The sequence below is a fragment of the Panicum virgatum genome, chromosome 8N (genome assembly GCF_016808335.1).
Source record: "Panicum virgatum strain AP13 chromosome 8N, P.virgatum_v5, whole genome shotgun sequence".
Classification (NCBI taxonomy): domain Eukaryota; kingdom Viridiplantae; phylum Streptophyta; class Magnoliopsida; order Poales; family Poaceae; genus Panicum; species Panicum virgatum.
This window is the reverse complement of record NC_053152.1, coordinates 2,051,994-2,057,993: the sequence shown is the minus strand read 5'-3', so window position 1 is coordinate 2,057,993 and position 6,000 is coordinate 2,051,994.

Below are 6,000 nucleotides of genomic sequence, written 5' to 3'. Positions count from 1 at the left end.
CACAAACCAATCCATCAAAGTACAACTTCCATGGTGTGCAAGTAATATAGCCGACTTCTAAATCATGCTTGTCATTAATCTGATGCTCAACAATAAAATCCGCTATAATTTGGCCTCTCATAGATTTTAAAGGTTCACAAGCCAAATCATACTCAACCAAAGCATAACCCCACTTACCGATTCTACCACTCAAAATCGGTTTCTGTAACATATGTTTGATCACATCGGTTTGACATACTACTATGCAAGTACTAGATAGTAAATAATGCCTCAATTTGGTACAAGCATAATAAAGAGAAACATAATTTCTCAATGAATGTGTACCTTGTCTCCGCATCAATAAGTCGTCGGCTTAAATATGTAATGATGTACTCCTTCCCTTCGGTTTCTTGAGTCAAAACATCCCCAATGACCTTGTCTTCAGCAGCCACATAAAGTCTAAAAGGTACTCCTCTTCTAGGTGCCTTGAGCACAGGTGGTGAAGACAAATAAACCTTGATTCTATCAAATGCTTCTTGCTGTTTTGCCCCCCAAGTGAATTCGATTTCATCTCTCAACCGAAGAATAGGAGTAAAAGCATCGATCTTCCTGGACAAATTAGATATAAATCTTCTCAAGAAATTTACCTTACCCAAAAACTTCTGTAAATCTTTCTTGCATGTAGGGGCTTCAACCTTCTTCATGGCTTCAACTCTTTTAGAATCAATCTCTATTCCTTTCTCATGAATAATGAACCCAAGAAACTTTCCAGCCGATACACCAAAAGCACATTTGAACGGATTCATCTTTAAACCATACCGGCGCATCCTCTCAAGAGCAAGTCTCAAATCGGCTAAATGATCTAAACCGGCCGATTTAATGACAATATCATCAATGTACACTTCCAAGATGACACCAATCAAATCATTAAAGATTAAATTCATAGCTCTTTGATAAGTAGCACCAGCATTTTTCAAACCAAAAGTCATAACCACCCACTCAAATAAGCCGACAAATCCCGGACATCTAAAGGCCGTTTTAGATATATCTTCTTCGGCCATGAATATTTGATTGTAACCGGTGTTACCATCAAGAAAACTAATGACACGATGTCTGGAGCCTCATTAATCAACATATCGGCTATAGGCATTGGATATTCATCCTTGGGAGTAGCTTTATTAAGATCTCTAAAATCAATGCACACTCTAATTTTCCCCGAATCCTTTTTCTCAACAGGCACAATATTAGAGATCCAATCAGCATAACGATAAGACCGAATAAATCCAGCATCAAGTAAACGATTAATTTCAGTTTTAATTCGGTCATAAATAATGGGATTGAAACGCCTAACCGGTTGTTTATATGGTCTAAAACCGGCTTTAATAGGTAAACGATGCTCAACAAGATCACGACTCAAACCAGGCATCTCATGATACTCCCAAGCAAAGCAATCGATGTATTCTTTTAATAAATTAACCAAATCAGCTTTATATTCAGCCGATAAATTTTTGTTTACAAAGGTCAGCCTAGAAATAGTTCCATCACCAATGTCTACCTTTTTGTCGGTACCCTGCAACTGGGGTACCCACTCCTACTGTGCCAAGACTCGCGTAGTTATCCGTAACTACGCCCTAAGGAGCTGAGCAGCCGGACCCCTGGGGTCCGACTCCATCTCACCGGACCAACGGTCCCGGACCCGCTTCCCGCTCGGGGACGGGTCCGGTGTCACCATGTGTCCTAGAGGTGGAAATACTCAGTACCTGTGGCCGCGGACCCGGACCCCCGCAGGAGGGTCCGGGGCCTCCATGTGCCATCCGGACCCCTGTAGGTGGGTCCGGGACCTCCACGTGCCATCCGGACTCCCGCAGATGGGTCCTGGACCTCCACGTGCCTATCCGGACCCCCGTGAGCTCTCGGCTCAGCTAGCTGCTCGGGAGGGGTCCGGAGTCGCCACGTGTCACGCGGGCGCGGGCGCAAGCCTTCTGCTGGAAGCTCCCTCACCCACCCGCATTAAGTGCGAGTGGTTGAGGTGGGCTCTGCTGCCTCTGGGGACGGGGCAGCTTTTGTCAGTCCACACTATGGATCGCCAATTACCGACGCGGCTCGTCATTTACCAAGGCAAGCATTAAAGACTCAGCGCCGCGAGCATGGACGACGAGTCATGATGACCAGCTACTGACTGGAGCAACAGTACACACTGCTACAGTGGACTGAGTCAGTGGTTCGGCGCTTCATCATGACCTCGACGCGCGGCTGCAGAGGCTAGACTCTACTCTGACAGGACAGCTCAAGACCATCCCTGGTCAGAAGCTACGCACGGAAGCCGACGATAAAATCTCCGGATCTGAGGCATTGAAGGCCAAAGTGTAGTTTATAATACATCGCCGGGTCCACATGTCGGGGCCCCGCTCAGTGTACGTGCTCCACTTGGACATATAAAAGGGAGAGCACGCCCGCTAGAACAGACAATCTCGAGACAGATCCTCAGGATCTCCACAATACAGACTCAAGCTCTCGCACCTCCTCACGCTTGTGGGAAGGCAATACAACACACAGTGGATGTAGGGTATTACGCTCCGGCGGCCCGAACCACTCTAAATCCTGCTGTGTTTCTTGTGTTCTGAAGGGAGATCGATCTAAGACTAGCTACCCCCTGAGTACACACCCTCTGGGCTAGGGCGGGTGCCTTCCGCCACCCGGCCGTGGTTTGCAGCACCACGACATTTGGCGCGCCAGGTAGGGGCGCTTTAGCTAGTTTTAGTTCATCTCTTGCTCATCTCCATGGCTCGGATGGTTGAGCACTCCCACCACGACGACATTTGGAGATGACGGAGGGTGTGGCGTCATCCGCACCACACGCCTCTCGCCTTCCTGCGCCAGGGGCAGCCGTGCCCGTGGAGCAGCCACCGTCGGCAGCGGCGCGCGCTGCACATCGGCAAGAGTCAGGGCGCCCGTCAAGGGCCCCCGCACAAGCTGCGAGCGGCGGAGCGACAAATCCCAGCTCGCAGCATACCTCACTCATGTGAGGAAGCCCGCTCCGGCGGAAAGCCGACTCCGGTCGCACCAAGCCGCTCCGGCGGAAAGCCGACTCCGGTCGCACCAAGCCCGCTCCGGCGGAAAGCCGGCTCTAGTGGCTCTCTCCAGCGGAAAGCCGACTCCGGTCGTACCCCCGACTCTACATCTCTGTAAGTCCTACTCTTAGAGGCCCAGCAGGGAATAAAATCTTTTCCTTTGTAACTATGTAGTACTTCCGTGTGGTCCAGTCCGGTGAGCCTCCCCCGTGGAGGGGTCCGAACCTCTGCGAACCAGGTTCAGGGAAGCGTATTCACCCTCCGGGGAGGTCCGGAGCCGTGTAGCCGCTTAGCCTGGTTCCGTACCCTAAGCCTGCATGCTCTACCTCCCTAGGGTGAGTACCGTAGTACCTAAGACTGGGGGCCCGTAGGTCCGGACAGCTCCGGCCTCATAAACCCGTGTTCTGGCTTACATCGCACATCTCATGTACATCTAGTTATAAAGGAAAAGTTTATTCTCAGTTCGCCTCTAAGGATGTTACATTCCAATTTCGATCTACGCATTCTGTTTGCGCTAACCCCCACGTGGCTTCTTACTCTTGTGCGGTGATTGTGGTCCGAATTGAGTTGGCTAGTTAGTGACTTAGCTCGAGACCCCTCATGGAAGAGAGGGGTTCGGACTCCTGGGAACCTGCAGGTTCAGGGAAGCGCACTCATTCTCCGGGGAGGTCCGGAGCCGTGTAGCCGCTTAGCCTGGTTCCGTACCCTAAGCCTGCACGCACCACCTCCTGTGAATGAGTGCCGTAGTACCTAGGACTGGGAACCTGGAGGTCCGGACTTACTCTTAACCTAAAGGCCGGCCCCTTGAGCTCCGTTCACTGAACCTAGCTGTCTATCTCAAAGGATTACAGCCAACAGGATTTGGGACCCGTGGGCACGCTACTAAGCATCTACCTTGAGTCATGTGCAGGTCCAAACGTGATGATGCAGCAGGTGACCCAAAGTATGGACGACGCGGGGCAAGACCCTTGCGGCGCGCACCGCTGGGCGCCAGAAGCAGCCAAGTTGCTCACAGTAGTGGCCCCACCTGCGGGTTCGTTGCCTCTCCCGAGGCGGGCCCGGGGGCCTCTGTCGGTACCCTGCAACTGGGGTACCCACTCCTACTGTGCCAAGACTCGCGTAGTTATCCGTAACTACGCCCTAAGGAGCTGAGCAGCCGGACCCCTGGGGTCCGACTCCATCTCACCGGACCAACGGTCCCGGACCCGCTTCCCGCTCGGGGACGGGTCCGGTGTCACCATGTGTCCTAGAGGTGGAAATACTCAGTACCTGTGGCCGCGGACCCGGACCCCCGCAGGAGGGTCCGGGGCCTCCATGTGCCATCCGGACCCCTGTAGGTGGGTCCGGGACCTCCACGTGCCATCCGGACTCCCGCAGATGGGTCCTGGACCTCCACGTGCCTATCCGGACCCCCGTGAGCTCTCGGCTCAGCTAGCTGCTCGGGAGGGGTCCGGAGTCGCCACGTGTCACGCGGGCGCGGGCGCAAGCCTTCTGCTGGAAGCTCCCTCACCCACCCGCATTAAGTGCGAGTGGTTGAGGTGGGCTCTGCTGCCTCTGGGGACGGGGCAGCTTTTGTCAGTCCACACTATGGATCGCCAATTACCGACGCGGCTCGTCATTTACCAAGGCAAGCATTAAAGACTCAGCGCCGCGAGCATGGACGACGAGTCATGATGACCAGCTACTGACTGGAGCAACAGTACACACTGCTACAGTGGACTGAGTCAGTGGTTCGGCGCTTCATCATGACCTCGACGCGCGGCTGCAGAGGCTAGACTCTACTCTGACAGGACAGCTCAAGACCATCCCTGGTCAGAAGCTACGCACGGAAGCCGACGATAAAATCTCCGGATCTGAGGCATTGAAGGCCAAAGTGTAGTTTATAATACATCGCCGGGTCCACATGTCGGGGCCCCGCTCAGTGTACGTGCTCCACTTGGACATATAAAAGGGAGAGCACGCCCGCTAGAACAGACAATCTCGAGACAGATCCTCAGGATCTCCACAATACAGACTCAAGCTCTCGCACCTCCTCACGCTTGTGGGAAGGCAATACAACACACAGTGGATGTAGGGTATTACGCTCCGGCGGCCCGAACCACTCTAAATCCTGCTGTGTTTCTTGTGTTCTGAAGGGAGATCGATCTAAGACTAGCTACCCCCTGAGTACACACCCTCTGGGCTAGGGCGGGTGCCTTCCGCCACCCGGCCGTGGTTTGCAGCACCACGACACTTTTCTAAAGGATCGGCCGATGTAAACCCATGTCCCAGCTTATCTAGATCACCAGAATCTTCAATGGCTTCACACATATCATTCGTACGCGCCCGATATTGATCTAGCCACTGCTGTAGCCATTCTGCGTTAGACCGGTCTGACCGGTCGGGGTGTCCGGTCTGACCGGTCGGCCCTGTGCGCCGAACGGGACAGGACCAGTCTGACCGATCGGCACTGGCGGTCTGACTGGTCGCCTCTGGAATTTCTGTTGTACTCATCTGATTTACATTAAATGATTTAGCCGATTATTCATCGGCTTTAGCACAGCAAAAACAAAGCCATCTTTAGTGCAACTGATCAAATCATAATCGGACAGATCCATGCCTGATAAACACTTGACGTTGTCGTGTGCACTAATAGAATCTGAATCGGCTAAAGCAACAAAGGATGAAGTGTCCCCATGGACAATCTCAACCTCATCGCCGATCCACTGAACAAGAAACTGATGCAAGGTAGAAGGAACACACTGATTTGCATGAATCCAATCCCTCCCAAGAATCAAATTGTTGTTACCTTGCACTTCCGCGACGAAGAAAGCTGTAGCAAGCGTCTTACTTCCAATGGTGAGCTCCATGGAAGCAACTCCTTTGGCGCTAAGGGGCTCGCTCCCTCCAACACCACTGACCGTCATGTTTGTCTTGATCAAGTCCTCGTCCTGCCCACCGAGCTTCATGT